Here is a 21,289-nt window from a genome sequence, read left to right on the forward strand (position 1 = left end):
TCATCCATGCCTCTGAAAGTTCCTCCACAATCTTGTCATGTTCACCGTCATTGTTACATAGAGCCAATCCTTTGTGTTGTCCAATAATAAGAAATAGGCATGTCTCCAAGAACGCTTTAACAACAAAGAACAACTAACACTCCAAAAACCCAAATTCCATTCCGAAATAAAACCATTTTCGAAATTCATTTCCATTCTCTTCATTATCTTTAATAGTTGTTTTACTTTGGTTTGATGTTTCTTCTCCTGGACATTTTTGTTTAAGCGGAGGCCCACAAAGTGCCGTGTTTCCAATAAAATCATTTGCATTCAAGCTTTGGAGTTGAGTGCTTGAAGGAATCTTTCCAGACAAATTATTGTAAGATAGGTCTAGGTCACTTAAAAAGTTTAGATCTGACATGCTAAATGGGATTTCACCTGAAAACTGGTTCCTTGACAAATCAAGTGATTCTAATTGCTTCAATTGACCAATCATGTGAGGAATCTCTCCAATTAAGTTGTTTCTCGATACATTCAGCACAACAAACTCCAAAAGGCCCGAGATTTTGCTTGGAAGTTTCCCACTCAATTTGTTACTTGAAAGGTTAATGATCTTTAACAGGCCAAGATTATTACTATACACATACTCCTTTCTTTTCAACACAAACATAGCACTATAAACATATTTGTGCAAATAGGCCAAATTATTACCATGTATAATAGTTAAAATGGTATCAATGGAAAATTTCCCTTTTTGAGCCATGGCAGTGAAATTATTGATGCATTGTGGTATAGTTCCGGATATGTCATTTAAACATAGGTCCAAGATTTGTAAATTTTTCAGCCAACACAAATGCAATGGTATGCTTCCATAGAATTTATTGGAACCTAGTAATAGAAAAATCAGCCTTGGCAAGCCTTCCCCAATCCATGCTGGTACTTTTCCAGAAAATCTGTTATTTCCTAGGTCCATAATTGTCAAGGAATTGCAGTTTCTCAGGGATGAAGGTAAGTGTCCAGAAAAATTATTATCATTTAGACGCAATGTTTGGAGTTGAGACAACAAACCCAAAGAACTTGGAACTTCCCCAATGAAATTGTTGCCAGCCAAATCCAAAATGATTAGCTTATGCCAATGCATAAAACAATTAGGGAGTTGTCCAGATAATATATTATGGGATAGGTCTAGGAGAGTCAACAACTGACCATTGATTTTACAAAGAGATGAAATTGACCCTGAAAACCGATTTTTTGAGAGTTTCAGGATTTTGAGATTTGTTGGAAAAAGTGGTAGTGGACCCTCTATACGATTAGCACTCAAATCAATTGCAAGACCATTCAATCTCTTTGCTGACACATTTGGTAACCGTCCATGTATTTGGTTGCTAGAAAGATTTAAAACTCTTATCGTAGGAGGCAAATCTTCTAACCACTCATCTAGGATGGTATCCAAAATGTTAGCATCAGAGATATCAGGGAAGGAAAGTTTCCTTTGAGTTCGAATCCAATTTGGAAATCTAGGCCCTAAATTACAAGATGTCAAATACATTACATCCAGTTGGAAAGGGGGAACCCAATCGAAGCTGAATTCCAAAGAAAGAGAATTATTAAATAGGAATAAAGATTGTAATTTGGAGAGATTTGAGAAAAGAGATTCAGAGATCACGCCATGCAAAAAGTTTGAAGAAACACTCAAAACCTCTACTTTATATAGGTTTCCAATGCTTTTGGGCACAGTATCATTTAATTTGTTGTGTGAAAGATTTATATCTTTCAATGATGGGAATATTGCAAAATTAGGAAATGATCCTGTAATTTGATTCAATGATAAATCTAAAACCTCTAATGAGTTTTTTGCACATTCAGACAAGTTATTCATAAGCTCAACGAGTTGTCCATTAAGATTATTTGAGGACAAATACAATTCACGTAATGTACATATATCCCCAAAAGATTTTGGAATGTGGACAAGTTGATTGTGACAGAGATCCAGAATTTCAAGAGGAGCAAAAGATTTCTAATAATTGAAACAGGAAAAAGCTGAAAAACTCATTGGAGGTGGATCACACCATAACATTCTTAAGGATGTTAAATTAGGGAGATGACTTACAACTTCTAGCCAATCATTGGCAACATTACTAAGATTTGTGGAACTCAGGTCAAGGTATTCTATGGAAGATAGACGAGACAACCATTCAAGATTTTCAATAATTTTCAAATCATTCCAACCGAGATTGAGATATTGCTAGTGGGAAAGGTTTTCAAGTTGATGTGGAACTGGACCACTGAGATTGGTCCAAGAGAGATCAAGGTATTTTAAGTTACTAAGAGAACCAATGAACTTTGGGATAGGGCTCTCATTAAAATCATTGCCACTGAGATCTAGAAAAGTCAAATGATGCAACTCAAGTAGTGAAGGACTAATATTCATACCTAGCAATCTTTGGAATCCATCAATTTGATAAGCATTGAGATGTAGCTCGAGTACACGACTTGTTTGGTTGCTGCAGTGAACTCCTTCCCAATTGCAGCAATTCTTCTTTTCATCTTCACTCCCCCATGAAGAGAGCCTACCATGGTGATCAACAAGGCCTTTTTTGAACTCAAGGAGGGCTTGTCTCTCCCTCTCTATGCACATAACGCTATCATCTTCAACTCTTGAAGTGAATCCAATGGCTGGTTTCAAATGTAGTAAAAACATTAAAATTGCATAGAGAATTATTAGGGACCTTTCACCCATGATCATTATCATCGCCAATGAAGAGCGATTAAAATTAGGATCAAGATGAGAGGAAGCACCCACTAAAACATTCAGTGTTGCAAGTTTGATTTTTTAATTTCTTGAGCTCTAAAACCCCCCAGCATGACCTATTTATAACCATAACTGCATACAATGTGCTTTAAGGGGGAAAAAAAAAGTGTCAAAATCTCTACCAATAAAAAAGTGTCAAAGTCAAATTGACCCATTATTCCAATTTGAATTTAAAAACATGCAGCTTGACTTTGGATTGATAAAGAATAATTCTATTTGACACTTCATTTTTTCAACCCTCTAGACCTCCCCTATTCTCCAAAATACTCAGCCCCTGTCTGTGTCTTGACTTTCCTCACTCTACCGATCCTCCCTCTTCACCCTTCACTCAACGGCCAAATCATGCACGCCACTCTCACACACAGAAGACGAAGGTGATTGATTTTGTACGACATGGTGGAAAAGACCTCTGCCTTGGTTAAGATTGCCAAATTGAAGGCTGGCGAGGAGGCATGCACCAAATCAAACGGAGGGTGGACGGTTGGGCTTGCTCAGAATGTATAGAGATGTTCGCTTGTTTGCTCAAATCACATGGCTCATTAAAAAAAGTTATGGGGTTAAAATTCTACATAAATAATCTTTTCAATAGTTACATATTGGGATAGAGAAAAATAAATCTGGAGTTACATTTTCTATAACAATATAAGCCAATGAAATTTTGGTACTGCCATATATGACTTAATTATTGGATTTGAAAATTCTTTTCAGAATGACATTATATGTCTTGGTCTTACTCCTAGTAGATGCTAGATAGATCTACTTTGATTTAACTAAAAGACATATTAATTGACTGATGATGGAGAAAATGGAATTCCAATGGCCACTTTCTCAAGGCGTATATTTTCCTTCTCCATTACCAAATCCTCCATATAGTGGTTCTCATTCAACCCATCAACTCAACAAACCCAACTAATTGGATTGGCTTTCATTGGTTGGGTTGTAATTCTAATTTGAGTCTTCGGTTGGGTTGGATTGAGATTATTAGTTTTCCCAACCAATGCAACCCAATCCGACCCACTATATATATATATTAGTTTATTTATATTATTATCCTTATTTTAATTTTTTTTTTTAGTTTGATTAACTTTTGTATCTTGAGGATTAATTTTGATGAATTTGGAATATAATTTAAGCATATTATGTGAATTATAATAATTTATTGAAAAAAAAAAGGTGCTTGAATAGTTTATGAAAGTTCAAATTTGTATAAGACATGAAACAAATAAACGCAATTAAATTAACCCAACCCAACTAGACAATTGTGGATTGGATCGGGTTAAGTTCTACACATGTGATAGATTAGGTTGAGTTGGGATTTTTTTTCCATTCGAAAAGGTCGGGTTGTGTTGAAAAAAATCCTCCAACCAACCCATGCACTCCACAAATTATTAGACAACATGTTTTGAAATTATTTGTACCCCCATTTTTTTATAAATAAAAATAAAATTGAAACACCCTTAAAATTTTGGGTGAGCCAAGAGTCGTTTAACTCAATTGAGTCAATTGACACCTAATAGTATTTTCAAAGAAATAGCCACGATTCAAATCTCTCCATTATTGTACCACTTAACCTTTAGGTTATTTTTTTATGAGTAGACTATTAAATATCCTTTAAAATAAATAGTGAAATGCTCATGTAATAACTTGTGATGACCATATTTAGAGTTGCATTTCACATAAAACAATGTCCCATGGTTGGTTGGGAGTATGAAAATGTAGGAGGATATAAAATGTTAAGAAAGAAAAGTGAGAGGCTAGAAAATATGTGTGTTTTTAATCATGTGTGTTTAGTAGAGACTAGAAAGAATGGAAAGGTAGAAGGATAAAGTGTAATTACTATTATACCTTTATTATTAAAAATAAAAAGAATGAAATTTTTTTATGTAGTTTTATACTTCATAATTAAGAAGATATATTTATTTGTAACTTTATATGTTTACATTGTACTTGCAAATTGCAATGTACGAGGCATTCTTGTGTTTTTGTTAAAGGAGCTGTGAGACATTTACTATACACACTATCAATTTGCAAACTTGAAAGAGAAATACTTCATTTACAATATTATTCTTACAACAAATTCTGAGTGGAAAGTTGTTAATGACTATTACTAGTGGACAAAAAGTAATTTCAACGATGAGTTTAGATTATAACTAATAGAACAAGTTGACACCTAAATTCTGAAATGGTTATGAAAATGTTGTGGATATAACATTACTCAACTTAAAATGCACACACGCCACTAATGACTTTGACCTAGACTAATGTTTCTAAGAAACAATGGATCTGATTGCAATAATTAATAAAAACACGGGCAACTAATGACTTTGGCCTGGTCTAATGTACTAATGACTTTGACCTAGACAACTGTTTCTAAGCATGGTTATGAATATCGTTTCGGATCCCATTTCTGTTTGTCCATTGGAACGGAATATTTCAGTACCGATCAATATTGGTCAACACCAGTGTACTATTTCGGAAGTACTATCATAATATATATATTTACCATTTTGATATATATTTTTTGTCAAACCTATAAAAATTACCATGAATCTTAAAGTTATAAGCCCATATTTAATATAAATTATTATTATTATAATAACTAACAAGTTTTTTAAAATATAATAACAATAATATTTACTAGACTAGAAAAGAAAAAAAAATCACAGAAGATGGAAAAGACACAAAGCCTGCAACCTATTAACTCTCCTTTAGAATCGTATTATTATAATGCTAGTCACGTGGAGTGGCTCACAAAACTAAAAAATTGGAACAGAAATGCCAAAATATAAAGCTCAATGAAAAAAAGTGGAGGGTAACTAAGTAAGCAAATGGGTGGACAACTAAGAAAATGTACAAACAAAAGAAGAAAACGGAGAGGACGAAGTGCAGAAGAAAAGAACTGAAGAAGGCCAAGTTGTTGAGGCTACTAATGAAGTGAGATGAACTGCGATGGGTGGCTTTATTCAGGTAATAGCTATTAATTAAACTTGTAAAGGTAAAATTTTTCTGCATTTATCAGTAGATTCAGTACTGGCCGAAATATGTCTACTGGCCGAAATGGGCCAGAACGAACCGAAATTTGGTCTGAGGTGGAACAAGAGGGTGATTTGTACCAGTTTAAGGACTGGTACAAAATTTTCTGGCCGTTCCGGCCGGAACATAATGGTATTAATAACAATGTTTCTAAGAAACAATGGATCTGATTGCAATAATTAATAAAAACACTGGCCACTAATGAATAAAATGCACACAGCTAGACTAATGTTTCTAAGAAACAATGGATCTGATTGCAATAATTAATAAAAACACTGGCCACTAATGACTTTGACCTGGCCTAATGTCCCGACACATTTTGGACTCTTATATAACATTGTCAACTTCTCCCCGGAAGTTTATCATCTAGTCTTGATGGCAGACATTGGACACGCAATGAATCTATCTCTTGTAAAAAGTAAGGAACAATGTACATGCATCTTGTATCATTTTCAAAAAAAAATTTGCATATCGGTTTTGTACTAAAATGATTTGATATAGCGGAAAGGTCAATTTTGTGATACTAAATTGCAGGTTTAAATTTTTAATCCTAATTCTTGAATCTCAAATACTGCATACGGTGTGAGACAACTCAACAACATCAATAATGAGTGGAAGACTTTCACCATAATTGCCTTTGCAAGAGGCATACGAGACTCAAGTTCAACTGTGAAATGGAAACATGTTACATCGATCAAGCAGTCATAAGTATTTTGTTCTACTATTTTTCTTAATATTTTCTACTTCGTCATTCAATTATTCAATCCTTAACCCAATGCAACTGGCAAACCCAATTAACCATTGGGTGTTCTCAAACTAGAATAAGTAATTAATTGAATGTTCAAATAATGTGTAAAACACCTATGAACGTTTAGACTCTCAATTTACAAATTACTAACACAAGTTTATAATCAAACAATATATGTGCGGAATATGAAAATAAGCTAAAACAGAATTGGTAAAACAATCTAAACCAAAATTAATCACAACCCTAGCAGTAATTAAAAGGCAAAGATTAAGGGAAGAGATATACAAACACAAAGACAATATAGCGATGTATTATCGAAGAGGAAACTGAAGTCCTCGGCAAAAAACCTCTCTGTCGTCCTCCAAGCGGTCAATAATCCACCAGAGAATAAAGTTGGAATATATGAATAATAGAAGACCCTCCAAGCCTTATCTACCTAGTGCACCTAAGCCTTCCAAGCTTCTTGCTCCAACAGGGTTACGCCGAACCTTGTCTTCTCTAGCTTACCGGATCGCTCCAACAGGGTTACGCCGAACCTTGTCTTCTCTAGCTTACCGGATCCCGTAATCTCCCATTGCATCAACCAAAATGAATTGGTCTCTTCTGAATTGCTTCCTAAGCACCAAATAACCTCCTCACAGATATGGGTATGGTGAGATAAGGATTTGGCTAATGTACCTCTCAAGGATGTATCAATGGAGATGGTGAGAGTAGAAGAATTTGAAGAATCAAAAGATGAAGATTGTGGATGAGTCAATCTTGTTTTTCTCTAGAGTTTTTCTCTCAAAATTCTCTCTGGAAGCTCTCTACATTTCGTGGGTATAAGGGTATTTATAGTAGGGTGTGTCTGGAATGTGAAGAGTCAGTTACAAGTCGCGAGTTTAAGTTGCGAGCTAACTGTCTGGCCAGACTAGAAGTTTTGTCCTGTAGTGCAACAGCTGGCGTGACCCTTCAGCTCCTTTGCATGCTTCAGACGTGTGCCACTTCTGCCGACTCGCCAATCATGAGATCCAGTCGTGAGGCTCTTCTTGAGTGCACAATCTTGAGCTTTTCTTCACATTCTCTCACTCACTACCTTTACATAATTCCCACCTAAATACAAGGTTTCTAAATGTTGAATTACAAAAAAATTTGGCACGGAATAAAGCCAACTAATGATTGAATAAATTCAACCTTACAATCTCTTCCTTTGGCTATTCTGTGACAAAACCCTAAAACAAACTCTAGACTTAACATGTGAGTTGGGAAAAATTGAACAAAACTCACTCACACCTAACTTTAGAATCTATGAAGCTCTTGAACCTTACTAACAAGTATCTCCTAAAAACAACAACACAATACGATCATTGTAAACAGAAAGCTTGAAATGCATATGGAGTAAGCACAATGCGATCAAGCAAAAAGGAATGAAGCAATAAAGCATGGCTTGACCAAAAATGAACAATCACTATAAATAGTGACCACAATGATCATTCACACAAGGAATGAACATTCCTACATGCAAGCTAATAAACTCAATGCAAAGTATCATTTGCATGTCCAACACTCAACTGATACAACAACACAAGGAAATTGCATCAAGGATATAAAATCCAACAAGGCAAGAGTGATGTACTTAAAGAAATGCATAACATTAACAACAAATATTAAGCTACAAAGTATGGGTACAAATCAAAATACTGAATATCAACTGAAATAATTAAACCAAAGTATTTAACAAAGTGCTGTGCAAACCTATATTAAAATTATCCAAACATAACAGCAAAAACCATAGACAACATAAAGTAAAATGCTCAAGGTTTTTCTCTCCCTCAAAATAGTGCTCCCCCTCAAGAGCTACTTCTCCCCCTTTTTGATCGGAATGGCCAAAAGGCTACTGCTGGGTAGTGAAGCTGTCAAACTTTGCTGAAAGAAGATTCATCTGCTCTTGGATAGCAGCTAGCTTGTCAGATTGCTCATTTTGGACGTCTCAAAGCCCGTCAATCCTTTCAAGGATGATCTGAAATGCATCTGGAAGTACCGTAGAGGATGATGAAGTTCGGCTCCTTTTGCCACAGCTTCTTGAACTTGAGGGTTGTCCTTCAGCTTTTGTTTCAGTGTCCATAGGTTCTCCTTGTGCTTGATCACCCACCTCTTCATCACTTGGAAGATGAACAATGATCTGTGTAATGGTTAGAGCATTGATAGCTGAAGGAGTAGGCATGAGACTGATGTCTTAAGGAATTTCCACACCCTTTGCTCGAAAAAGCCTCATGAGTAGACTAGGAAAAATCAGCTTTGCTCTTGAAGTGGTTCTTGTTTCATCAGCAATAATGCAGAAGATATGAGCACTAATATCAATATAAGTGTTCTCCCGGAGTTCCATGAGGAATATGGCTCTAGCATTATTAATGGTGGTCATCTTCTTCACCGGGTACAGGTTGAACATCATGATCACAGTAAGGCATCTCAGATTAGGTGGAAAAGCAGTAGTGTTTAGGCAGCTTCCTTCTCTAACTCCACCAATGTAAGATTGAAAAGTTTCTATGGAGAGCATTCTGTCCTTGTAGTTTGTGAAATCATGGTCCAACTCCTCAAAACCAAGGACTTCATCAATGTCCTCCAAGTTAATGTTGAATTCATGACCTCTTATCCAACAGTTGATTTCATCCTCTCTTAAGACTGCATTGGCATAGAATTCTCTGATCAATGGTTCACATACCCCACGCAGATCACCAAGAAGCTTGTCCCAACCTCTGTCCTGAAAACAATCATGAATGAAGTAGTCTTTCAAATCAACCAAATCCACAAATCTCTCTTGGATGATAGGAGCCTTCTTATAAAATTGATTGTATTTCTAAAAATGTTTGGTAGACCTGAACCAGGTATTATCCATTTTCTTCCTTTTGTCAACCTTTTGTGCAATAGTCTTCTTCTTTGGAGTCATTTGTAAATACATAGCAGCAAAAACCACAAAACAGAGCACAACATATGGTAACACCAAAAATTAGTAACAAGTTAGTAGCAATAAAATGGACTTAGAATCAGATCATTGATTTGATCTACAACACATTTCAGCAACAACTTAACATGAGAAAAACACATGGCATCAATGCTTAACAAAGTTTTATCATTAAGGCCACAATCAAATCACATTGTGTGTGTGTGAGCAAATATCATCATGTAAAGGCTAGGGCATGTATCAAAGCATAGAACTAGAGATGCAATTTTCAATCATTGAAAACCATGAACTTCTTACAACCATTGTAATCCATGAAATCTTCAAGAACACAAGAAAATGCCTCTGAGACATTTTACCATGGGTATAATATGCACAACACAACACTAGCAAAATATACAACTCAAGAGTGAGAAGTAAGCATAAATAAGCATCATATTATCAATATCAACAAAACCTATATAACAAACTCGACAAAAATAAACCTAACCCATATTTGAACATCACATTTTTCAAATCTCAACAAAAACTCAAAACTCAAGAAATCAAAGGCTATAGACATGAAATACTTTGAGAAAAATAGAAAACTCATACCTTTTTTTAAAGTTTGAAGTAAGAGATGATGATGAAAATGGTGGATTTTTGGAGAGAACACGGTGAGTTTGTGAGAGAGATGAACGGACAAGACAATGAACAGTCACAATGGGCGAGGGAAAACTGAAAAGTTTTAAAAACTGTCTTGAAAAAGGCCTTTAAAGTGCAATACATGCATTTTTTGCAACTGACTTGAGTCGCGACCAAGTTGCCAAAGCAAGTCGCCAGAAACCCCATGAAACAAAATTTTAAAAAATTGTCTAAGTGTTTTTCGAGACTAGAAGTTCCACTCGTGAGTGAGTCGCGAAGGGAGTCGCCAAACATTCTGAGTAAAACTCGCGACTGGAGCTTCCATTTGCGAATAAGTCGCTGAACTGAGTTGCAAAAATTCTAAAAACCCAGATTTTTGAAAATTTTCTAAGTCTTTTTCGTGACTGGGGTCTTGACTCGCTAGAGAGTTGCCAGGAGCTATTGAGTAAGCTCGCAACTAGGGCATGCGACTAGCTTGACCCGCGAGGCAAGTCGCCAGAATAGGGTTGCACAGTTTTTGAAATTTTTGACATTTTTCAAAACAAAAACACTTTCCAAAAACAACTAAAACACTCAAAAATATTTTTATATTTGATCAACATATAATTGAGCATGTGCAACATACTTAAACAAGTACAATCACACAAATGAATATGGCATTCATTGAACATAGACTTGTGTGATGTGTGTGGGTACCAAAACCGAGATAGTCCTTAGTCTAATGTGAAGTTTCAATGATCAATTCAATCAAGACATACACAATTAGTACGAGGAAAAGTGATCAATCTCAATTATAGAAGTATGCATCTATGACCTCCCACATAAACTTGAAAACATAATTTTGAAGCTTTTCATTTGGCTTCATTCACATCATAGCATTTGATCTTTTTGAATCAATACATCTCATTTTGAGATTGATGAACAAGCTACGCTCGTAAATACACAAAGCCATTAGTACAAAGGTACAAGGTAAAACATGCTTGTGACAATACACAATAATGTTGATCAAACTTTTTGGATTTTCTACTTTTTATGTGTTTTTGGATTTTTGACACAAAAGTAAAGATTGAAAAAAAAAATGTAAAAACATTTAAAGCAAAAAGCAAACAAACAAGCAAAAATTTTTAAAACTTGCTGGAGAGATAGCACAAATCACACAACCAATCAAAGTCACAAAACATAGAAAGTATTAATGCATGGATATGTTGTAATGCTTATGCATGATTACCCCTCTTCACCCACACGGCACGTGCGTTTAGGGTGATATCCCTAAAGGATTGGGTACTATTGTTTTGGCTTTCAAACCTTTTGTTGAAGCTTGTCAAGCATGTGGTGAATGCATCAATCATTTTCATTACATCTCCAATGTTAGACACAACTTCTCCCCCTTCAATTGCTTGGGGTTCCCTTTATCCTTTCTTTGTCCACTTGGCCTTTGATGGTTACCATTCTTTAATGCCCAAAGTTTATGACAATTTGGTCTGGTGTGTCCTTGAATTTCACAGTGATGGCAGAAATGTTGAGTTCTCGGACCTCTTTGTGACTTTGGGAGTGATTTCCCTTGAGCCTTAGGTTTGACCACTGATTGGTTAGGAGGTTTAGTCAAAAACCGTTGGTCAGTCACATTCTGCTTCTTCTTCGCCTTCACTTTCTCAACAGTAGTGATTTCCACCATTGGTTCCTTAGCTTTCACAAACTTCATTTCCTTGGATATATTGGCAGCCGAACTACTCTCTCCGGTTTATCCCAATCCGCTTTTGTAGGAGAATGGTTTTTGATGAGCAAGTACATCATCAAGCTTCTTGGAGGAAACCCGCTCTACTTTAGCATTCGCTTGAATCACTTCAAGCTCAAGGAATTTGATCTTTGAATAAGCTTCGGTTAACTCTTCGTTCAGTGTCTCCATTTCACATTTGGTCTCCTTGTATCACGCTAAAAGACTTCTATAATCTTGTTCTGCTCTCTTAAACTTTTTAATGGCTGCCTTAGCCACTTTTGCATATTCACGGTTCTTCTCAAGGAGGGAATTGTAGGTCTCTTGCAGTCCCACTGTTCCTTCATCATCAGATTCCTCTATTATCCCTATTGACTCCAATTCAGTGTGCTTACCAAGCTCTTCCATTAGCGCACTCAAATCATCCGAAGATTCCACAGGAGCAATGGTCATGAATGTAGAGAAGTTTCCCTCTCCATCACAGCTTTCATCTGAATTTGAATTAGAGGAGTCGATGTCACTAAGAGTAGTGGCATACACTTTGCCCTTCACTCTCAAATAATTGGGACACTCTTTCTTGAGATGTCCATGTCCGTTGCATTCGAAACACGTGATTCCTTGAAAGGATTGAGAGGCCTTCCCATCTTTCCTCTTGAAATCCTTTTTCTCCTTTCCAAAATTTGGGAATTTTCCCTTCTCAACAAACTTTCCATTCTTCTTGAACTTTAAGAACTTTCAGAAATTCTTCACAAGATATGCCACATCTTTATCGACCTCATCCTCATTCGATGAGTTGTGAGCTTCCACCCTCTCATTGATCGTTTTTAGAGCAAGGGATTTACTCTTCCTTTGTGAAGGTAGAGACAGCTCATATGTTTGAAGTGAGCCAATTAGTTCTTGAACTCTGATATCATCAAGGTCCTTGCTCTCTTCAATTGTAGTAACCTTTGCACAAAAGCTTTCCGGCATTGATCGAAGGATCTTCCTCACTATCTTTAAGTCCTTTGTCTTCTCACCCAAGTTGAACTTGCTAATAACCACCTCATTCAGCTTGCCATAGAATGAGTCGAATGACTCGTCTTCACTCATTTTCAGCTCCTCAAATTGAGTGGTTAGCATCTGCAACTTAGTGTCCTTCACCTTCTTCGTGCCTTCATAGGTGGTCTCCAATATTTGCCACACCTCCTTGACAATTGTTACGTGAGAAATCCTATGAAACTCATCCGGAGATACACAACAAAAAATAGCATTTAGTGCCTTTCTATTTGCATTAGTTGCCACGAGGGCTGCCTTATCCCATGTGGATTTGGTAGCCTTTGGCCTAGTCCATCCTACATTTACCGCATCCTAAACACTTTCATCAATTGAACACAAGATTGCCCTCATTCGGACTTTCCAAAAGGCATAGTTGCTACCATCAAAATATGGTAGAGCATTTAGAGATTGAGATCGATCCATCTCAAACGGGGTCAAGGATCGCACTTAGGTAATTAAACTATAGCAAGTGCACCCGCTCTGATACCAATTGAATGTTCAAATAGTGTGTAAAACACCTATGAACGTTTAGATCCCCAATTTACAAATTACCAATACAAGCTTATAATCAAACAATGTATGTGCGGAATATGAAAATAAGCTAAAACAGAATTAGTAAAACAATCTAAACCGAAATTAATCACAACCACAACAGTAATTAAAAGGCAAAGATTAAGGGAAGAGAGATGCAAACACAAAGACAACACAATGATGTGTTATCAAAGAGGAAACCGAAGTTCTCGACGAAGAACCTCTCCGCTGCCCTCCAAACGATCAATAATCCACTAGAGAATAAAGTTGGATACATGAAAAGTAGAAGACCCTCCAAGCCTAATCTATCGAGTGCACCTAAACCCTCCAAGTTTCTTGCTCCAACAGGGTTACGCCGAACCTTGTCTTCTCTAACTTACCGGATCCCGCAATCGTCCATTGCATCAACCAAAATGAATTGGTCTCTTTTGAACTGCTTCCCAAGCACCAAAGAACCTCCTCACAGATATGGGTATGATGAGATAAGGATTTGGCCTAATGTACCTTTCAAGGATGTATCAATGGAGATGGTGAAAGTAGAGGAATTTGGAGAATCAAAAGATGAAAATTGTGGATGAGTCAATCTTGTTTTTCTCTAGAATTTTTCTCTCAAAATTCTCTCTGAAAGCTCTCTACATTTCGTGGGTATAAGGATATTTATAGTAGGGTGTGTATGGAATGCAAAGAGTCAGTTACAACCAAATAGGGTGTTCTAGTGACTCGAGCTCGCGACTGGAATGAGTTGCAAGTTTGAGTCGTGAGCTAACTGCCTGGCTAGATTAGAAGTTTTGTCCTGTAGTGCAACAGCTGGCGTGACCCTTCAGCTCCCCAGCATGCTTCACATGTGTGCCACTTCTGGCGACTCATTAGTCACGAGCCAGTCGCGAGATCCAATCGTGAGGCTCTTCTTGAGTTCACACTCTTGAACTTTTCTTCATACTCTCTCACACACTACCCTTACATGATTCCCACCTAAATACAGAGTTTCTAAATGTTGAATTACAAGCAAATTTGACACAGAATAAAGCCAACTAATGATTGAATAAATTCAACCTTATATTAATATATTTGAAATATGTAATAGATAGACTTCTGTTAAATTATTTTTTCTATATTTGAAATATATTTTTCTATATTTCAGAACTGCAAAAATTGCTTAGAAATATAAGTTAGTTATCTTTCTCTTCTTCCATAAATAGTTAGTCTTTCTTATATTTTTCTTTCTTTTCTTTGCTAATTTCTAATAATTATAATACTAATAAATAATTCTTGTTTGAATTTTTTTTTTTTTTTAGGAAAATTTTTTGAAGTATATGATTAAAGTGGAAGCTAAACATAGATTCAATTTAGATTTTAAATCAAAGAAAAACTACATTGCTTCTTAGGTTTAATGATATCGTTGGAAGGTGGACAGAAGGACTATATATCTTTAAAACACATTTAAGCAAATAGAAAAAATTGAAACTTTTGGGATGCAAATGAAAATAATATTAACAGTTAGAGGGTATAATTTGTAATTTATAATATTGTATGTTTATATATTTATGTTGTAAAACTATATTTCTACAAATTTGAGATTGAATTGCATCGGTTTGTAATAAGGTATTAAATTATCATTATATGATATTGACCGTACAAAAAGTCTATTTTTTTAGTAAAAATATATTTATTTTTGATAGATATACATGATTTGGTAAATATAATTTTATAAGTCCATAAACCAAAATCCTCATACATATCCAATTAACGCAAATAACACAATTGCAACTATAATTTAGTTATTAATACTAACATATGTTTGTAAAGGGATAAAAACTAAAATAAAAAATAGTCCATGGCTTTTGTTATATACTGCATATAAGAAAATGATAAGTTAATCAAATAATTTGTGAACAATTTCAAACTTGTTTTACCAAAAAAAAAATCAAATTTATATATCAAATTTTAACAAGCTAAAACTAAAATTATCTCTCTCTCTCTCTCTCTCTCTCTCTATATATATATATATATATCAAATTTGAACGAGCTAAAACTTAACTCATCTTGTACAAAATAAAATTAAATAAATCAATTCTACGATCAACTTGACCACTTGTTTACATCACTAGTGGGAAGTTGTAACATGAACAAGTTGCGCTGAATGGTCAATTGCTATATAGAGTATAGACATATTCTTCAGACTACGAAATACGAATGATGTTAGAAACAAGCATTACGCGTTTTGTTGAGCGAATTTTTTTTTTTTTAAAAAGACTTATTTTCTTAAAGTTTGTTTGTTTTCTTGTGTTTGACTGTAACATTGAAAATGAGGGACAAAGTTTGTAGTCAATGACTACAATTCTCACTAAAAAATTTAATATGGATATATGTTTTGAAAATTTTGAACTGTTGAATTATACATTTTTTATGTTCTTAACATGCATATCAAATTTTGTGTCAATTAAATGTTAGTTATATTATTCGATCCATACACTTATTTTTTATGCATAATTTTATATTAACAAAAAATTGAAATTTAAATATTTGATTAATGCATATCTTTTTGTCTTTGATTTTCTAAAATTTTTGCGAGTGTGGAGGATATAGGAAGAAAATGTAATCAAATTAAGAAATTTATCAAAATTTCCATTCAATAAAATATATATATATATATATTTATATAAATTGAGTGGAAGTGTAGTTATTAGCAACAAACTAGTTTGTTGCCAAATTTTGTCAAAAAATGAGATAAAAAAATATTTGTCATGTGAAATTTATTTTGAGCAATGTTTGGTTACAAACTTAGTTATAGCCAATGAGTCAATGACCAATATCAAATCATTCCCACCAAGATCAAGGTACTGCAAGTGTAAAAGGTTTCCAAGTTGTGGAAATGGCCCGTTAAGATTGGCCAAATTGAGATCAGTGTGTCGAAGTTACGATTTTTTTTTTAATATATAGAGTTTTGGCCTATGATGTCTACTTTTAAGCATTCTTTATCATCAAACCAAGACATCAATTGATTTTTGATATAGGTAGAAACTGAACCCAGATATTTTATTCAACCATCAGTGATTTTACTAATTAAGCTACTTGAAACCCACTGTAAGTTACACTACTAAAAAACAGGCCTAAGCCATTGTTTTTGTGGTGGCGTTTTCAAAAAACACCTCCATAGGCGACCTATGACAGTGTTTTTGAAAAACGCCACTACAAAACTTGACCTATAGCAGTGCCTTAGAGTGTTGCAATATAGAGGAGGTCTATAGCTGTGTTTTTAAGTTTAGGTAATTTGGTTGGATTGTTTTTGTTTTGGGTATATAAGTAGAGAGAATATTTGGTGTACAATGTAGAGCCATATTTTACCATGATTTTAAATCATCTATAAGACACATGCATAAGCATTTGCCCACACTATATCTTAATGTCGCACTATTAAAGAGTTAAAGATGGTGAGAGCGTTGGACATACATTTATTTCATGGTATGCAATCTATGAACACAACACAAATTAGTTGATTTTTATGGTACTGTTACTCTTTTGCATTTATTTTTGGTTTTATGATTTAAAAAAAAAATTAATATTACATTTAGAAGGCTACAAATGTGTAGTGCAACTACTAAACAAATTTTTAATATCTCAAAATGTATATGTTTCTTACTCTAATTTAGTTTTTTTTTTTTTTTAAAATAAAAATAATATATGAACAGTATTTTTCAAAACTGTCTTTCATAATAAATGTTTAGGTATACCTTCGTCTATATATATCCATGTACTTCAATAGGATCTTTTAATATTGGCTTTGAGTGGAGTAATTTTACCATGTTTCCGTTGCATGCTTCCGCTCCCTCACATGAGGGTGAGCCCCCGGAAACACAGTAAACCTTCTCCTTTGAGTGGGCTCAGGTACTTGGCCAACTGAGACCAGCCAATCATGATTTATGAACGTCAAACATTAAGGTAAGCTAAAAATTAGACTTTAATTTTTATAATTGATTCTCACAATCAGACTGCTCACTGCTGCAATGGATGAACCAACTTGACACAGTTAGTCAAATCCAAGTAATTAAAACCATTACTATTCCTCACGAAAGTGACAGAAGTCCTAGCTTACTTATATCAGGTGACCGTGACGCTATTCTCTACAAATTTTAAAATTTTCCATCCCAGCTTATTTTTCTATTTGAGAGATACAAATTTTGAAAATATCTTTACGAATATCAGTCCCAGAAAACTTTTCCACTGGGAGAAATCAAAATTCAATTGAGAGTGAAATTTTTTTTGAAATTTTGTTTCACAAGTCAAAATCTTAGTTTTTTTTTTTTTTTTTTTTCAAAAACTCCCAAGGAAATTTTTTAGATTTTAATTTAAGACAATTTGGATAAGTGTGTCTAGCAACACCACAATGGTGGCATATAGGAACAAGCTTTAAATCATTAGGCTTCTTATATGAATCTAGTCACTAGGTTTTGGTTTTTGCCTAAGTAAAGAAAAATTTGGTTTGATGTGACCAACAATATCACAACGGTTACAAATGGGTTGGACAAGGGTTCAGCTTAGGAGCTTCTACCGTAGGTCTCTTACCTTTGTCTAAACGTAGCCACTTTAGCTATTATACCCTCTTTATGATTTCTCTTGAATGGAGAAACATACACCTTTTTGCCTAGGTTTGACATTAAATTTAGATGGGGTAATTTGCGATTTAGAGCATATAATATTATTTGTTTATATGTATATATTATTAGAATATTTGTATATAAACTTGAGATTAGATTATTTAAGTTTGTAAATAAGATCATAGTGTATCAAATGATATTTTTCCCTCATAATTTATTGGCAATATAATAGTCTATTTCATATTAAAAATTATATATAATTTTTAACAAAGCAAGGTTGGTCAATCTAATTTTTAAAAGTAAATGATAAGTTAATCAAGTAATTCATCATCAAACTTGGATTTATTCCACAAGAAAATAAACTAAGTATGAACATATAATACAATATAATATTATATTATAATATAATATAATATAACTTAATGACACTTAAATGCATCAATCCTGAGTTGCTAATACCCATCTTAACTTTGATCACTCGTTAAAAAAGAGCAGTTCTACAGACTCTAGATGATGTTGGAAACTATGTCACATGCCCACCAACGAACGTTTAAATGCCTCAAAAAGAAAGGACCCGCACGGCTAATATTCATCCATGAATATTAATATATTATGAAATTACAAAGGTAGCAGTACAAATAGTCCAGGATGGGAACGCTTAAACATTAGCTGGGTTTAAATTACACATAATCTCTTTGTAAATTAATTTCCTTAATTGAAAAGACGTAGCTCATAATAACGGTGCAGAGAGAGAGATAAAACAAAGCATATAGACCTATTCCCACACAGATGTTAAGTTGTGACACTTATTTTGACGTGAGCACCCAGTAGCAGCAACGTACTTCTGATATTAGTACCAAGATAAAAGAAAAGAAAAGAAAACCATCAGTCTATATTCACCAAATAGAAGTAGAAGTACTTCATGCAAAGTGAAAAATTTACCACGCGGATTAAGCGTTTCGCTTTCAGCACCGCTATGCAACCATCCCTGAAATGCAATTTGAAATATGAAAATCAACAGTAGTATTTTTTGGCATGTGCGGCAAAATCAAGAAATTATGAGATAAAGTGGAAACAAAACACTAAAATTGAAACAGATAAATGATTTTTAATGAAAAATACAGAACTAATCTCATAAGCCAATTTTTTTTTTTTTAGAATTAACTTATCTTATAAACCATGTTAGCCGCTATGTTTGTTTCAGTGTATATATATATATATATATATATATATATATATGTGAACAGGACAAATTGTTGTCCAGAGGATATATAAAAGAGTAATATACATCTTACACCTTACCTTGCTAAACAGAAAGTGGTCATCCCTGCGTCTGAAACTTTCTCCGCAATCTTGACACGTTCACTATCATTGTTACATGGAGCCAATCCTTCATTTTGTCCAATAACAAGAAATAGGCTTGTCTCCAAGAACGCTCAAATACCAAAGAACCACAAACACCCCAAAACCCTATAGGAGATCCGTATCCTATTCCGATATAAAATCATGTTCTGAATTCATCTTCATCCTCTTCATTATCTTTAATACCATCTTCCATTGGTTTGCTTTGGTTTGGTGTTTCTTCACCTGGACAGAGTTGTGTAAGTGGAGGCCCACAAAGTGCTGGGTTTCCCACAAAAGCAAATGCATCGCAAGATTGGAGTTGAGGGCTTAAAGGAATCTTCCCAGACAAATTATTGTAGGACAGGTTCAGGAACAACAAAAATGTCAAGTTTGACATGCTAAATGGGATTTCGCCTGAAATCTTATTCCATGACAAATCAAGTGATTCTAATGACCCCAACTGACCAATCATTTGAGGGATTTCTCCAATTAAGTTGTTTCTTGATATATTCAGTGCAAGCAAACCCGAGAGGCTCAAGATCTCACTAGGAAGTTTCCCTGTCAATTTTTTTCTAGAAAGGTCGATGATCTTTATTAATTGAAGAAGTTTAGAGTACGTATGCTCTGAACCTTTGATTATAACCATCGCACTATCCACATATTCTTTCCCATAAGTGATACCATTATAATATGAGTAAGGAATAAAATGTTTAATGATGCCAACAGAAGAGGTCCCTCCCCGAGTCATGCCAGTAAAATTATTGAGGCATTGTGGTATAGTTCCGGATATGTCATTTAAAGAGAGGTCAAAGATTTGTAAATCTTTCAACCAACACAAATGCAATGGTATGCTTCCAGCGAACTTATTGGAATGTAGGGATAGACTAAACAACCTTGGTAGGCCTTCCCCAATCCATGCTGGTACTTTTCCAGAGAATCTATTCCTTCCCAGATCCATAACTATCAAGGAACTACAATTTCCAGGGATGAAGGTAATTCTCCAGAGAAATTATTATTATTTAGATTCAACGTTTTGAGCCCAGACAACGAACCCAAAGAGGTTGGAACTTCTCCGGAGAATTGTTACCAGCCAAATTCAAAACGATTAGCTTTCGCCAATGCATAAAACAATTAGGAAGTCGTCCAGATAATATATTATCGGATAGGTCTAGGAAAGCCAACAACTGAGCATTGATTTTACAAAGAGATGAAATTGATCCTGAGAACCGATTTTTAGAGAGATTTAAGAACGTGAGATTTGTTGGAAAAAGTGGTAGTGTACCATCTATACGATTAGAACTCAAATCAATTGCAAGGCCGTTCAATCCCTTTGTTAATACATTTGGCAATTGTCCATGTATTTGGTTGCTAGAAATATTTAAATCCATTAATGTAGAAGGCAGGTCTTCCAACCACTCTGCTGGAATGGTATCAGAAATGTTCGCATCAGAGATTTCAAGGAAGGAAACTTTCCTTGCGTTTGAATCCAATTTGGAAAGGTAGGCCCTAAATTACAAGATGTCAAATATATTCTGTCTAATTGGAAAGGAGGAACCCAATCCAAGCTGAATTTCAAAGAAAGAGAAGTACTGGATAAGTCTAAAGACCGTAATTTGGAGAAATTTGAGAAAAATGAATCAGAGATCACTCCTTGCAAATTGTTGGAAGAAATACTCAAAAGCTTGAGGTTATATAGGTTTCCAATGCTTTTGGGCAAAGTCCCATTTAATTCGTTCTTTGAAAGATTTAAGTTTTTCAAGGAGGGAAATATGGAAAAATTAGGCAACGATCCTGTAATGTGATTTTCTGACAAATCCAAAACCTCTAATGAGTTTTTTGCACATCCAGACAAGTTATTCATAAGCTCAATGAGTTGTCCATTGAAATTGTTTGAGGACAAATACAATTCACGCAATGTACATATATCCCCAAAAGA

General features: G+C 34.7%; 1 pseudogene; it reads right to left on the reverse strand.

Moving 5' to 3' along the window:
- On the reverse strand, positions 1-8,775 carry LOC115961762 (annotated as a pseudogene).
- Between the last annotated feature and the right edge of the window lie 12,514 nt (positions 8,776-21,289).

Source organism: Quercus lobata, chromosome 9 (assembly GCF_001633185.2).
Source record: "Quercus lobata isolate SW786 chromosome 9, ValleyOak3.0 Primary Assembly, whole genome shotgun sequence".
In the NCBI taxonomy this organism is placed as follows: Eukaryota; Viridiplantae; Streptophyta; class Magnoliopsida; order Fagales; family Fagaceae; genus Quercus; species Quercus lobata.